Below are 14752 nucleotides of genomic sequence, written 5' to 3' on the forward strand. Positions count from 1 at the left end.
CATTATTGGAGAAACAAGGAAGTATTAAGTCAAACCATCTTTCATAGTGTTACTTAAATTGATGGTTGGGTTCTTCCTCATCTTTTCTGACATCAGTTGCTCTGTTGTTACTTGCACTGTTTTAAGTTTTGTGGTGTCACAGAATATTCCAGGTTGGAAGGGACTCACAAGGACCATCAAATCTAACCTCTGGGTCAGCACAGGACCACTCCAAAATCAAACTCTATGTCTGAGAACATTGTCAGAGCACTTCCTGAACTCCAGCAGGCTCAGTGCTGTCCCCAGAGAGCAGAGCTCAGCACCTGCCCCTCTGCTCCCCCCGTGAGGGAGCTGCAGGCCACCATGAGGCCTCCCCTCAGCCTCCTTTGCCCTGGGCTGAACAAACCAAGGGACCTCAGCTGCTCCTCATACATCTTCCCCTCTAGACCCTGCACCATCTTTGTAGTCCTCCTTTGGAAACCCTCTAGTAGCTTTATGTCTTTTTTATACTGTGGTGTCCAAAACTGCACACAGTACTCATGGTGAGGCCTCACCAGTGCAAAGCAGAGGGGTACAAACACTTCCCTCAACCATCTAGCAATGCTGTGCTTGATGCACCCCAGGGTACGGTTGGCCCTTTTGGCTCCTGGAGCATGCTGCTGGCTCATATTCAGCTTGCTGTCAACCAGAACCCCCAGGTCCCTTTCTGTGGGGCTGCCTTCCAGCCTCTTGGCCCCCCAGTCTGTATGTCTAGCCAGAGAACATAGTCTGTATGTATAGCCAGTGTCAGTAATATTGATCTGCAAACTTTGGATAGAAATACAACTTTTGATTGTTTGAAATAGAAACGCTGTGACTAGAAACAGGATTTTTTCTGTCTTAATAGAAGTTGTGTCCCTGGAAACTTTTGATCTAGGTAGGGATATGTTTATCAAATACCTCTGAAGTTCATTTGTATTCAGATCTAGAAATGTTTAACCTGTCTCTTGCCCTTAAAAGATTCTTTTAAAATGTTTTGCATCTTCAAATCTTATATATACTTCCAGTGAATATGTGCATAATTTCCTGAATGTTTTTTGATACTGTGATACAAAGGACCATGTGATGTCTTACAGGTATATAAAAGACAAATGCTTCTCTATGAAGTACATTATGAAGTACCCCAAGTAGAGCATTCAATAGTTTCTCCCAAGCAGCCCAAACACTTGTGATATTTAAAATGTCAATGGAAGATATACACGAGTAGCAGAGGAAGAGGAGGCAGCAGGCAGCAGGGCCGGTTAGCTCAGTTGGTTAGAGCGTGGTGCTAATAACGCCAAGGTCGCGGGTTCGATCCCCGTACGGGCCATGTATAGTTTTGAGGAGAGAGAAGTGCAGGTGCTCACCCTCTTCTCCTTGGAGAACAAGACAAGACCCAAGGGAACCTTGGGGGGAGGTTGAGGCTGGATATTAGGAAAAAGGTTATTCACTGAGAGGGGAGTGGTCAGGCAGGTCCTGTGTGGAGCCAGCAGTTGAACTCAGTTATCATGGATCCCTTCCAACTGGGAATATTCTAAGAGGCTGTGATCTTATTTGCATTTCTTATAAAGCAGGGAGTTTGATAAGTATCACAATAGTAAGAATGTGAATACAGATAGACATTTCTCATCTTCAGGTCAATCCTGGGAGTTCTCTCTCTATTTTGGCTTCATTTAACTCTGTGAGATCTTTCCATACAGCTTTCCACTTTGATTGTTGTATCATTAGCACAGAAGACTCCCTTCTTTTTTGCCAAGGTTCAGTTATCATTTTATGTCTTTTAAAGTTAGGAGGTTCTTTAAAAAAATAAAAAATAAAAATATAAACACACCTCTCACACCTCTTCTATTATATAGCATGTTTGAGATTTTTTTTTTTTTTTGTTATGCTCAATTTTCATGTCCAGCATTTGGACAACCAGAGCCTGATTACTGGGCATTTTGTATATATTTTTTGTAAATCATTCTGTTCTTCAGTAGGTGCTAATTTATCCAATTTCAAGTACAGATCTCTAAATTGTCTAGTACTCTGTTTTTGACCTTTTGCTTCTCTTCTATTTGAATGCTTGCCATAACTGCCTCTTCTTCTTGGAAATATATATTGAATTGTATTTTTAGTATCTTTTTTTTTTTATATTTATATAAGAAGTATTTTTCAATACTTTTGAGCAGCAGATCTCATATGCATTGCTTCTTTTCCATTTTTTTGATAATTTGTATGACCTGGGATCTGAGAATTCATTTTAAGTACATGGAGGATTATAGCTTTGCCTTTAATTGGTGAACACTGACTATTTTTCTACCCTTTTTCTACAGACCCCTGGGGTCTTCATGGACCCATTAGTTACCATTTCAGGTTTTCCTAACCCTAGTTTCAAGACTGGAGCACTACTCCTCTGCCAATGTTGTACAGATTATCCCTGAACATTTTGACTCACTTCTTGATTTGGGGTCATTTTTAGTGACTGGAGAAATGCTCACATGATCTTTGGCATGGAAAAATGAAAAGCATGAAAAGCTTTCAAGTAGATCATAAGGATGATATGAAAAGGAACGGAAATTAACCCAACATTGTTATTGCCAACCAACATTCATTTTCCATTATTAAATTTCAGTGAATATATTTAGAGGTAATTTTCAGTATAATCACACTATGTGCTAAAGTATTTGTATATTCTTCTTAGCTGATGTTAAATGATTTAAGTGTTTTTACGGCAAATCCAATATGAAAAGTGAAGGTTTTTTTTACAAGTGGAGTGCCTTCAGATAGCATATATAATAAAACTTAAATCAAATTAATTAGAAAAACACCCTGTGGAGGTGCATGGTGCCAGGGGCAGGGGCTGCCCCCAGCTGTTCCTCCAGCTGCCCTGCTTCCAGCTGGGGGTGGTGGGATGAGCCCTGGTTGTATGGCTCTGCCCTGAGAACCTCTGGGGAGTCCCTGCCACAGCTGCCTGTGGGGAGCTGCCAGCCCACACAGCACCCTGGCTTTTTTTCCCTTCTTAAAATTTAATCCTGGAGTGTGTTTTCCTTGTATATAAAACAAGAATGATGTTAGTTTTCTTAGTTTGATGAAACTTGCAATTTAACTGTGTAAAATAAATTGGGAAACAGTAAAATAATGAGATGAAATATGATCTTTACGCCAATGAGTGTATATTAATAATCCATAATAAGAAATGCTCGTTCTACAAATGGAACTTTTAGATGTGATTCAGAGCCCTTCTGTTTCACCACTTCACATAGTTCTCAGCTTCTAAGCAGCTGCTTTATCAATCATTTCTGTAAGTGAGCCTGTAGATTGGTGTGTAAATGAAGTGTTGTATCTGCTCTCTCCCTTGTTTTCTTTTATGCCCTGAACCAATCCTGTGAAAGGCAGATTCATTTGTTGTTTAGTTGAAATAGAATGACTGCAATTCCACAAACAAATTGGGCCTCAGTCAGGTGCACTCTGTCATAAATAATCTCTGAGGAGATTGGATTTCTCTCCTTGCTGATGTACTTCAGCCGTACGTTAAACTCATAGCTTCTTAAAGGCACTGAGTTATTGCTCAGCTGAATGATCACTGAACAGCAGGTACCTGTCCTTGTTCTCTTGTGTTGTAGCCGTGTTTATTTCCCTAAAGCATATTCAGCAAGGTTTATGGTAAGAGAAAGTACTAGTCCATTTTCTAGTTTTTTTTTGTTTTTTTTTTCACTCTTTGTCCCAATCTTTTCTTATTCACCTCCATGATACACTGCTCTTTTGGCACATATTTCCTCATGATCTGGAGAGAAAAGCCATTTCATAGATTGGTTAAGGGCATTTTCCATGGTCAGGTCATCTCATACTCATATTTCACATTTAGCAGTAGACCACTTTGAAATTTAGCAGCATGTCTTTATTAGCTGCAGGAAATGTCTTTAAAATTTCACTTATAATTTTTACACTTATTTATTTGGCTTTGTTGTAAGTTTGCTTTCTGCTTCAGTGTACCCTTTTCCCTTTCTTTCTCAAAAGCAAAATAAAACTCCTTAACTCTGTGGCTGGGAAGTCGGTGGTGCAGGCAGTGTGATAATGTAATCTCTGCCTTTACCCGGGCTACTTTCTGCAGGTTGTGTAATGGGTCGAGCAACATCTGCTGAAATTTGATAGTTCTGATCTACCATTTCTGCACACAGCCAATTCCGCTGAACAGTTGGAATTATACTTTGCTTAGATTGGTTTATGTAACTACCACAACTAAAACTGACCAATTCCCACAATACAGCAATCTTTAAATCTTGATATATAAGTAGGAGACTGTGCATGTTTGATCGCTGGTATGTTCAGATTTGGAGTGTCTTTGCATTTGATCTGTTTCTCATCTGCCAAAAAAGCAATATGTAGAAGGATAGTGAATAATAGTTTAATGTCTTAAGTCTTATGTAAAATACTAAAATAACAGAATAGCAGTGTCACGCATTGCTGAATGAGCTGGTTTTTTGTATATGTGGGGTCATTTAGAAAGCTAACAATAAATGGTTTCTCTCTGTCTCAAACCCACCAGTAAATCTGATCAGGTAGATGATGTGATGTTGAAGAGATGCAAATACGGGCTTTCAGTTCACAAGATCCAGTCTCTTTGCTGCAGAATAGCATTTAATTAAAAATAAGCAAGAAAGCCACTAATATAAATCCAATTGATAGATGGGGGATGAGTACAGATGGTGTGGTAGCTAGTACCATGAAATGGTACTTTCTCCACATTACTCAGTGGTTTCAGGCATTGCGTATCAGATACAAGTAGTTTATATTAAAGTATTTTAATAGTTTAGAAGTCATGCATCATATGTGAACATGGGTGTAAGAATGGGCAAGTACTCTCATCACTACAAACCATGTGAACGTACTGCAAATGAGCTAAAAAAGCAGTATATATCATTTTTCTTTCTTCTGCCGTATTGCACTTTGTATAGCTCAGGTTGCATTTCTGATATAAGCCAGCTCACAGCTGTGTCAGGTTGCACATGGCTATGAATAAGTAGACTTGGGCGTACATGCATATACTTGTCAGAATGAATCAGCTGGCTGTTTGGTATGTAGGCTGAATCAGTTGCTCTGATTAACAACAGAGCAACTTGAAGGCAAAAAGGAACAGGCCTCTGATGGAGAAGCTTAATAAAAGGGGTTTGAAGGTTGTGCGGCTAATCTGTGGTGGATTGGAGGTATGGGGTGGGGACTGGGCATGGCAAAATAGGCTGAACATAGTGTTTTAGAAAATTTTAGGGTAGCAATAAATTCAAGTTTTGAAGTGGTAGCAGAGAAGGATTCACCAGAGGGATTCAAAACCATGTGGTTTAACAACAACGTTGCACAAAAATTGCCACTGAGACAGAAAGGATTGGCAGGAGAAGAGCTCAAGACCGGAGCAAGACCCTAATAACAGAAGAGAAATGATGAGCTGCAGAAAGGCAATGTTTGCTGAGACATGGAGATGAAATGATAGATACTAGGGAGAGATTTTGGATAACTGATGGTGGGATAACAGAGAAGAAAGAAAAGGCAAAAATATAGCTCATGGTCCTCAAAGATTAGGAGACTAATAGTAGTAATAGTGATAGAAAAAGGAGCAGAAAGGATTTGAAAGTGAAGATGGGAGAACCATCTGTTTAAGGTGGCAGAGGCAGGCCTAAGAAGAGAGATTAGCCGGGCATAGGAGATAAGTTATTGTGACAGGTGCGTTTTTGAGTCATCGGTAGATAGCTTTATAAGCTATATGAGTGGAAGAAAGTGTTCACAGTCACTGCAGAGTGAGAAGAGCAGGGGTTGAGGCCCAAGCTCTGCTTTATCATCATTATATCAGAAGAAAAAAATATTTTTTGGAACAGAATACCAATAACTTTTCTGTATTTATGGCTCTCTTACTAAAGGTTGTATCTTCTTGTTTGAAGCATGAAAGGAAACTAGTGGGAATATTTTTTTTATCCAACTGAGTTTGTACAGGTCTATTACTTCAGTGGTAATGTAAGGAAGGTTGTAAATAAAGTTTCTTTCTTCCTAATTGAAGGAAAATGCATTTTAAAACTGTTCTTATTGCATATTTGAATTGATTCATAGCTCTGCAAAATATGATTGAATTATTCCTCTGTGAAAAGTGGACTTCAAGTAATGATGGGTTCCAGTCAGGGTGCTTTAGTGTAATTGGCAAGCAGCCGTCCATTTTGCTCTCAGTGTGATGTTAGACTTGAATGGAAAATAGAGAATCCAAGGTAGAGCCTTTCACAGGAATTGTGTAGTGGATTGTTCATAGGCTCATAAAATGCTCCGCAGTACACATTATTAATTAGGTAAATACGTTACATAAAGAGAAAATCTTTCTATTATTGTGAAAAAGGACGCAGGATAGTTTAAAAAAATCAACTGAACTTTTTAAAAGGGATTGCTGTGTTATATACCTGTGGTACAAAAGGTGTGGGTGTTGTTTTTTTTTTTTAAGTGTGTGTTTCAATTATACATTAGAAACATTCTTTTAATTTTATTATTGCTTCTGCCTTGCTAGATTTTTGTGTGTAGTTATGACTATTTCTGTATTTTAAAAAGAAATCAGAAATTGTAGTGAACACTATATGCTCCTATTTTCTCCTTGTAATCCATTGCTCACTGAAGGCAATGACAGTTACTTACCTTGCACTGGATATTGTGGGTAATAAATACACATATATTGTCAGACTTTTTTTCCTAGGTAGATATTTTTTGAATATAGTTGAATATAGAGTAAAGGTTTTTGACTCTTCTATGCGGTTAGAAGGCTCTGGAGGAGTAGGGCTGGAGGCCAGGAAGTTCTGAGTGTTGGGTTTCCTTTCTCCCATAATGTCATTACAAAGCTGTAGAGACAACTCATATTTTGCTTCAGTTTCTTCATCTGTACAATATGGATAGTGACAGCTGACTAAGACTAACTTAATTTTAATAAGCATTTGAGTCAATTGATCCGAAAAGCTTGCCATCTTTTCTCAGATAGGTTCATGTTACTATATTTTATTTAAATTTCATAAGGTTAAAAAAAGCACAGTAGCTTGTTCATTTTCCTAATGTGATATGGGGTTCTCTTGTGGTTATTGCTCTCTGCTATCACGTCTGTCTTGGAAAGTGCCTTGAAACAGCTAAATGCCTTATTATCAGGAAAGAATGAATAACTGCAATCACTTCTTCTCAGATTTACCTACTTAATGAGTGAGGAAAGGAGATTGCTTTATAAAAAAACATAAAATGTTTTAATGTATTCTCAGCAAAACTTCTAAAATTCTTCAATTGATGCTTATCCTACCTTCACTGTGAGACTACGATATTTTCCCCTCAAATTACCTGGATGTCTTGCAAGAATTTGCTCCAAGTGTGAAACCTCTTTTGAGCAGATCAAATAACTTAAGCAATTATGCTTCATTTGCTCTAACATTTCTTCTTCCATAATAGAACAAGATTATTCTGCCAGTGGTTTGTTTTTTTTTAACCTCTGTCACATGAAATTAATATAATGTAAATATTGTCTTGTGAAGAACCAGCACTCTCCTATCTAATGTCTTTATGTTTGTGTTTCTGCATATCTGTTCACCTTCTCCCATCACTGTTCTAGAATACAATTCATACTTCTATCTCCTCCCATGCTTTAGAGAATGTATGTGCAGACTATACTAAATATACAGTATCAGACCCTGTTCCCCAATAAAAAGTGGTATCTTCAATTTCACTTGTTGCCATAAACTCCTTAAACACAAATTTCTTTAAAAGATTAATTACCATTTACCCCCAAAACAACACATTGCAAGGAGATATATGTCTGGTTGAGTATTTCTCTCTCTCTCTCTCTCTCTCTCTCTCTCTTTTTTTTTTCTTTTTTTTTTTTTTTTTGGCTATGAAACTAGGGTTTACTGAAATATTCTACAAATGTACACTTTTAACGGTACAAGTAAGATGGAGAGTACAAATAAAAATCAAACTCAATAAATGCACATCTTAATTATGAAGATTTTTGAATGATTTCTTTAGAATTATACTTTCAATATGTTGTTGAGCTTTACTTGCATGCTGATTGGCCAACTTTGCTTTCTGCTATATAGTTCTCTGGCCATTTTATACTAATTAGGTGTAAACATCTTTTCAAAATCCTCTGTGCTTTTCCAGTCATTTCAGTTTTCTTATTTTTTTCCCAGGTTCCTACAGGGAGTTGAGAAATAGTAACTTGATAGATGAAAGCTTCATATTGTGTTGATATATTTTATTATGGAGAATCAGTATTCTAATAAATTTTTAAGAATATGAAAGGTGGAGACCTGTGATCCCTTAAACAATAATGTTATTTTAATGGAAGAATTTTTCTTTTCAATGCAGCTGACTTAAGAATTATGGCAATAGTAGCAATAATTTTGTTGGTATCTCACACTGAATATCTGTTAGTGAATAGGCTTATGTTGACATTAATAGCATTCACATATTTATTTGCTGCCATAAATACATTCTTCTATTATAATGTAGTGTATTATGTTACATTTTAGACATGTTTATGTTGTATAAACTGTGCTCTTTATATGGTGATCTGCATTCTTCACTATGGTACAAATATAAGCTTAGATTTTTGAAATTGCTTAATATCCACACTGGGGCCACAATAATGGCAACCTCATAATACATCTAATTTCCTAAACATGGTAACAAAGCAGTCAGTCCTTGGACACTTCCCACTGAGAAATCAACGTTGTGAAGGTTTCTCACTGTTGTAGTAATCAACCTTCTTAATCCACTAACCAACCTTCCTAATGCACTGAGCATTGCTCATTGGCTTATACAGACTTCATCTGTGTGTCAGGCCTTTGGAGGCTACCTTGGCATGTGACAGACCTGTCACAACAATCACGACTTATGTTGTAGGACATGGCAAGTTAGAATTTCTGCAAATGTGTATTTGCATATCTTATTAGCATATCTTTGAATTTAAAGCCACGTAAAGCCTTTTATTGCTGTTTCTGAATTAGGCACCTAACCTGGTTACATTACGCAGATGTGCTCAGTCTTATTAAGAGCCTGTTGCTTAGTTCCCTTAAATATCAGGAAACTTTCTGTGGGGTATAATTATTAGACTTCTGCTACAAGCATAGTCATAGTAGAAATTGAGCTCTGAGACTTCTCAAAAGCATGTTCATCTCTTATCTCCACCAAATCCAATGGTACTGTATACATGCTTCTGAACCCCGTAATTACCAAATTTAGAGATTACACCAATGATCTATGTTAGGAACCTCTTTATTCAGCTTGCTGGCTGAACCTCCACATAGAGCTCCTCATCTTGAAAGGCTTGATGATTTACTGTTCTTATTTCTACCCTACATGGGGGAACAATTTATCTTTATTTTTACTTTTTTTCATCTAGATCTGTTAGAGTTGATGACATAGGGTATTTTGTTTCTAACAGAAATTCTTATACCATGTGAATGACATGCATGTGCAATTACTAAAATTCATGTCTGCCGAGGACATTAATAAAGTGACTTAAATACAGAATATCAAGTGAAAATACATTTTATGTTTGTGTATGCACTTACATGGATTTCTGAATTTATTTTTATTAGTAGTTTTCTTTTTGCATCTTAGGAAACTTAACGTGAAGTTAGGGTATACATTTCAAGACAGAGAAGAACCTTCTTTCTTGTCTATGCTATTATCGCTCTCAGTTTTGAAGAAGGTGTGAGAATTCCTTTCTGGGCTTTACAAGTAGGTCGAGATTTGTCTACTGAGTGGGTGTTATTAGTATTTTTAACAGCCTCAACAGTTACTAGAGAAGATGTTTTAAATCCACAGGACAGTGATTGCTTGTTAGACTACTACAGTTGCTATGAAACAAGCTGAAAAATGGCCTGGGTTACTTAGGAAATTGCAAGTACATAGGCAGGCTTAACTTTTTTTTTTTTTTTTCTTTTTTCTCCCTGCAGTGCTTCTGTTTTTGATAGAATCACCAGTCTCATTTTTAATGTCTAAATTATGCTATTGAGGCACATGGTAGTAATTTAGTACAAGGCAGCGTCTTATTGGGAACATTCTCTAGCATTGCAATTTCTAAAACCTAATTTTTGCTGAGTACCCCTTAATGAAGCATATGTCTTCTACCTCTCCGTGCTGGTTGTATGGAGCTAATGCTGCAAGTTTGTAGCTTTTGCTGTTCTGCCTCCGCACCTGTATAAGGGTCCAATAGATATGTCTTGATAATAAATGTGATTGTGCTACTTTCAAAACAGAAGCAGCTGTGCTCTAATGGCCATCTAGGAAGCCTGGGATATGTATGCAAGTGAAGTATGTAAAGTAGGTGGCATGAATAATCCCTTACTAACTAGAAATACTCAGTTTCCAAAGGTCAAACCTCTAATATGTTGCAACCTTCAATTACAGTAGTTCGGGTTCATACTGGTGGGTCGAAACAGCTGGTTACATGTCACTGCTTTCAAAGATAAAATATAGCTGTTCATGGTTCTTTAAGTTTTGAGTGAATCCACCAGTCCTTCATGGATATTTTCTTTTGCAGTGCACTCTAGGACAAACGTAGTCTGGGTATCTGAAGAGACAAGTGAGATGTATGTCTCTGATTTTCAGGATTCTGCTGGAAATCAATTGCTGCAGATTTTTATCTGTCAGCTTGCCCTTGGCTCTCTCAAGGAGGTCCCAAATGATCCATCAGGACGATTCATCGGGAGAGTGTTAGTGGTGGTTGTCGATGTTAACCTGTGGTGTGCTGGTGACACAAATAGCCCTCAGTTTGTAGATAATCTTGGGGAGGCTGATAAGGACAACCTCTGCCTCTTGAAATGTAAAGCTTCCAGAGGCACATACTGCTTGCACAAAAGCTGTAAATTAGTTGGGACTGCTTTGACGAATAGTAGGAAGTTGGGTAATTGGGTGATTCATATGGACTTAATGGAGACAGAACAAATCACTGAAGTACAATGGCAGGTTTACATAAAATTCTGAACAGTGAAAATGATTAAAGGAGGAAAACAGATAAACTTATAAAAGAACAAAATCAATCCTGTGATTTGCAGCTTAATGAGTTGTAGGTTGTGCTGTGGCCTCAAATCTTGCTTGAACCTTGCTCAGAGGGTGCTTATCCAGTAAAATCCTTAACATATGCATAAATGTAAGCACGTGAGGAATCCCATTAATAACAATTAGTATTGTGTTGACAGTCACAGGAGACTACTTGGCCACTTGAGCAGTCCAAAGGGCCTGGGGGTGGTCAGTAGCTGTGAGGCGGGTCTGAGGTCCTGGGGGGAAGCCCAGGCAGGGACAGATCTGTGAGGCACAAGGCCAGGCCCAGGCCCAGCTGCACAGGGTTCCTGTGGGTGAGGGGGGACCCCTCAAGGCTTCCCCCATCTGCAGGACCCATGGTGACATGGCTGCACCACCTCAGAGCTGGCTGTGGGCAACGGCAGCCAAAACCCCGTAGAGAGAATGAGATAGCAGGGCCTCTGGGTCTGCTTGGGACCCTGGTGCTTGTTTTTGCATTGTAACAAAAGTACCATTCGTATACCAGCAGCTTGCCAGTGTTTTTAGTTAGTAGCCAAATAATTCAGACATACCTAGTCTTACCCAGTTGAATATATATTATATATATATTCATATATTCATTATATATGAATATATATAATATATAATATAATATAATATAATATAATATAATATAATATAATATAATATACAATATATATATAATACATATAATATATATATATATATTCATAATATATATTTATATATATATTCTCATATATATATTCTCATATATATATATATTAATTATATAGTAGCGGAAATACTCTCAGAAAATCATCCAGGTTTGCTTTATAAGGGGAAAGGATTCGCCCAAACAGCAATTTATCCCGTCCTGGAATAGATATCTGAGACAGGAGGTTTTAAACAACTTCCAGTGTACTATCTTTCCCAGTTTAGGTAAGCAAGAAAAATGACAAGCTTACTGTAAAAAGAGCTAGTTTACAATCAGTAGCTGCTCTTCAGTCCAGGGAAACCCACGATAAATTTTGGCGTTCATAGCTGTTTCAGTTACCTGTATTTGACCTTTAGCAGCAAACTAATCTCTTCAGCATGCATTGTGTAGGCATTGTGAAAATAACTTAAAAACGTAATTCAGGATTTGTTTTTTTTTCTTATTTGTATGTCTTTTAAATGCATTTTTTTTAAAGTAAGATTTAAAAAATAGTAGCTGCATATATAGATACATTGTTTTGTAAAATTGTTGAAGAAAAACATTTCTGTTTTATTTTCACAATAGTCTCACTTCTAGTGTTTCTCAGCATTTAGAAAATACACCCTACAGATACATCCTTAGTAGATCTGCATTTCTCTTATGAACAATACATTTATTTTCAGGAACAACTTTGAATACTAGATGTATTGAATGTAAAAGGATGTACATAAATGCTTTCTGCTGGGTAACTGAAGTATTTAAAAAAAATTCTTTATTAAACTAGAGACATGATAGAACACTGAACAAATCATGCTTTTGGACATTTATTTATTTCAGGAGGAGGAGAAACTATAGAGACATAAACTTTAAGAATATCTGGTTTGCTTACATATCTGAAGTATCACCTGAATAAAGGTTTTTTTGTTTGTTTGTTTGCTTTAAGAAAAATAAATCAAACTTCAGATGCTGGTAGATTATTTGGATCATTATTTTGTTTTTAACAAATCCTTTAAAATTAAATTGAACAGTGCTATGACTTCCTTTTGTCCTCTCCTTTTTCTAGCCATATTTTCTACAGCTTGGGCTCTTGAACAGAGAGCAGTTTATTATTGATTTTACTTCGTTATTCTATTTGAACATCCAGGGACAGAAAGTGTCAACAACGTGTTTCTGCTATATCCAAACTATGTTGTGTTTCTTTTTTTTTTAAATATCATCAGATAGAATCAAGAGCAGACTTGTTTGTTGATGGAATAGATGCAGATCTTTTTTTTTTCTGATGCTATGCTAAATTTGTGAGGAAATGTTTTTATCAGTTTAATACTTTGAAATTCTGTGCACCATTTTCTTGCTCTAAACTAATACAATAATAATATAATTATCATACAAGAATAACTTTTACTAGGTAGTTTTGGAATTTTCACTTGCTTTAGTTGCCTGTCAATGCAATTTCTGTAGACCTGCTTATTGATATTATAAAGAATTTATATAAATAACAAGGGAAGAAACTGGTCTCCATTAAGTAAACTATATATTTTTCTCTCAAAAAAATAGAAAACCATGCATTACTTGATGGACTCCATATGTAGTTTCAAATTTCATATTTAAATGGTTGAATATCAGATGTTGAAACTAAGCATTTCGAAGCTGAATTACCTCTTCTCTGAGTAACTTTTTTTGATAAGCTTATATTATTTGAGGTGTTCTTTGATTCCAGAGAAGTGATCACCTTCCTTTAATGTAGAATATATTAAATTGAACTGGTATTAGTCAGAACAGACATTTATAGTAAAAACATATTTTAATGGATTTTTTTTTTTTTGTCAGGTGTAGTTCACAAATAATTCTTTTTTTTTACTTCTGGAGTTGTTACATGGAAATTAATAAATCTAGGATTATTCTTCTATTCTCAGAGTTAAATTTCAGGAGAATATCAGGTAGTAAATTAATAGACATTATTTTTTGCTTATAGTCTTCATGGCCTGATAGTGCTGACATTTTCGGAACTTATCTTTTGGACCAGACTTTTCCTGTTCTATCTTTTAATAGATAGAGCAGACAGTAAGAAAAGTAGCTGCCTAGGTTTGATTACCAGACCGGGAGTCTAGTCCCTATATCATTTTAAAAGAAATGCTTTAGCATTATGACAAAAGAGTCATATTTATAGAAAATGTAGTTGAGGTATTTTGGTTGCATAAGAATGTGGATTTCAGAAGTAGGAATTAGTTCTGTCAAAATTCAAGGAGTGAGAAAGGAATATTCATTAGAAGGATCTCAGTGAAAAGTAAAGAAAAAAGAAAAAATACAAATACTTTGTGAGCAAAGCTGAAGTCTGATTTAATGAGGGTGATCTGAGAAGAAGAAAATATACAGCTTAATGTATCTCTTGTTTAGGAAGACTTGACTTGATTGGAAGTTTGGAAGTACACCAAAGCCAATTCTGCTATTTAGATGACATTTTAATCAAAACCAGTCATAATGGGTTCAATGATTAATCTTAAAAGCAGAATACTTAAATGATTCTAATTTTTTGTTTACTAGTATCACAGTTCCAGGAGTTTTTAAATGTATGAAGGAATTACAAAGATAGATAGCATTGCAAATTCATTATCTATCTAATTAGTATTTAAGATAGAGAAATGGTCATGCTATGTGAAATTACAGGTTCATACAGATATTATTGGATGTAGTCCTTAAAAATACAATTATGGTGCTCAGATACTTAGTTGGCTTAAGTTATGTTATTAATTTGAAACAGGCACCATGTTATGTACCTAGGATGTTAAGTGTTCATCAAGTGAAATGAAACCAAGTAAAACTTGCCCTTTTAGGAAATGTATAAAGCAATATGAATGTCCTATTGCCATACCAATGAATAGATTCCTTTAGATTTTCCTGTACTTACTGAAAGTAACAGTAGCAATAAATGCTGTTATAAATAAAAACATGTTGGCACATGCTTTGTTATTATCAAGTATCCCCAACCTCTGCTGCATCTGCAGCAGGCTTGCTGCTAATGTATGCTTCTGCATTTTCATTGCTGTTGAT

At 36.3% G+C, this 14752-nt stretch overlaps 1 protein-coding gene and 1 non-coding gene across 4 annotated transcripts in view; both read left to right on the forward strand.

Annotated features, from left to right (window-relative positions):
* Window positions 1-14752, forward strand: part of IMMP2L (inner mitochondrial membrane peptidase subunit 2) — a 456052-nt gene that overhangs the window by 126039 nt on the left and 315261 nt on the right. The window lies entirely within an intron of this gene.
* On the forward strand, window positions 1254-1327 carry TRNAI-AAU (transfer RNA isoleucine (anticodon AAU)). Its single transcript has one exon. It is a non-coding gene; the product is annotated as a tRNA-Ile (tRNA).

The sequence above is a fragment of the Anas platyrhynchos genome, chromosome 1, assembly GCF_047663525.1.
Source record: "Anas platyrhynchos isolate ZD024472 breed Pekin duck chromosome 1, IASCAAS_PekinDuck_T2T, whole genome shotgun sequence".
Taxonomy (NCBI): domain Eukaryota; kingdom Metazoa; phylum Chordata; class Aves; order Anseriformes; family Anatidae; genus Anas; species Anas platyrhynchos.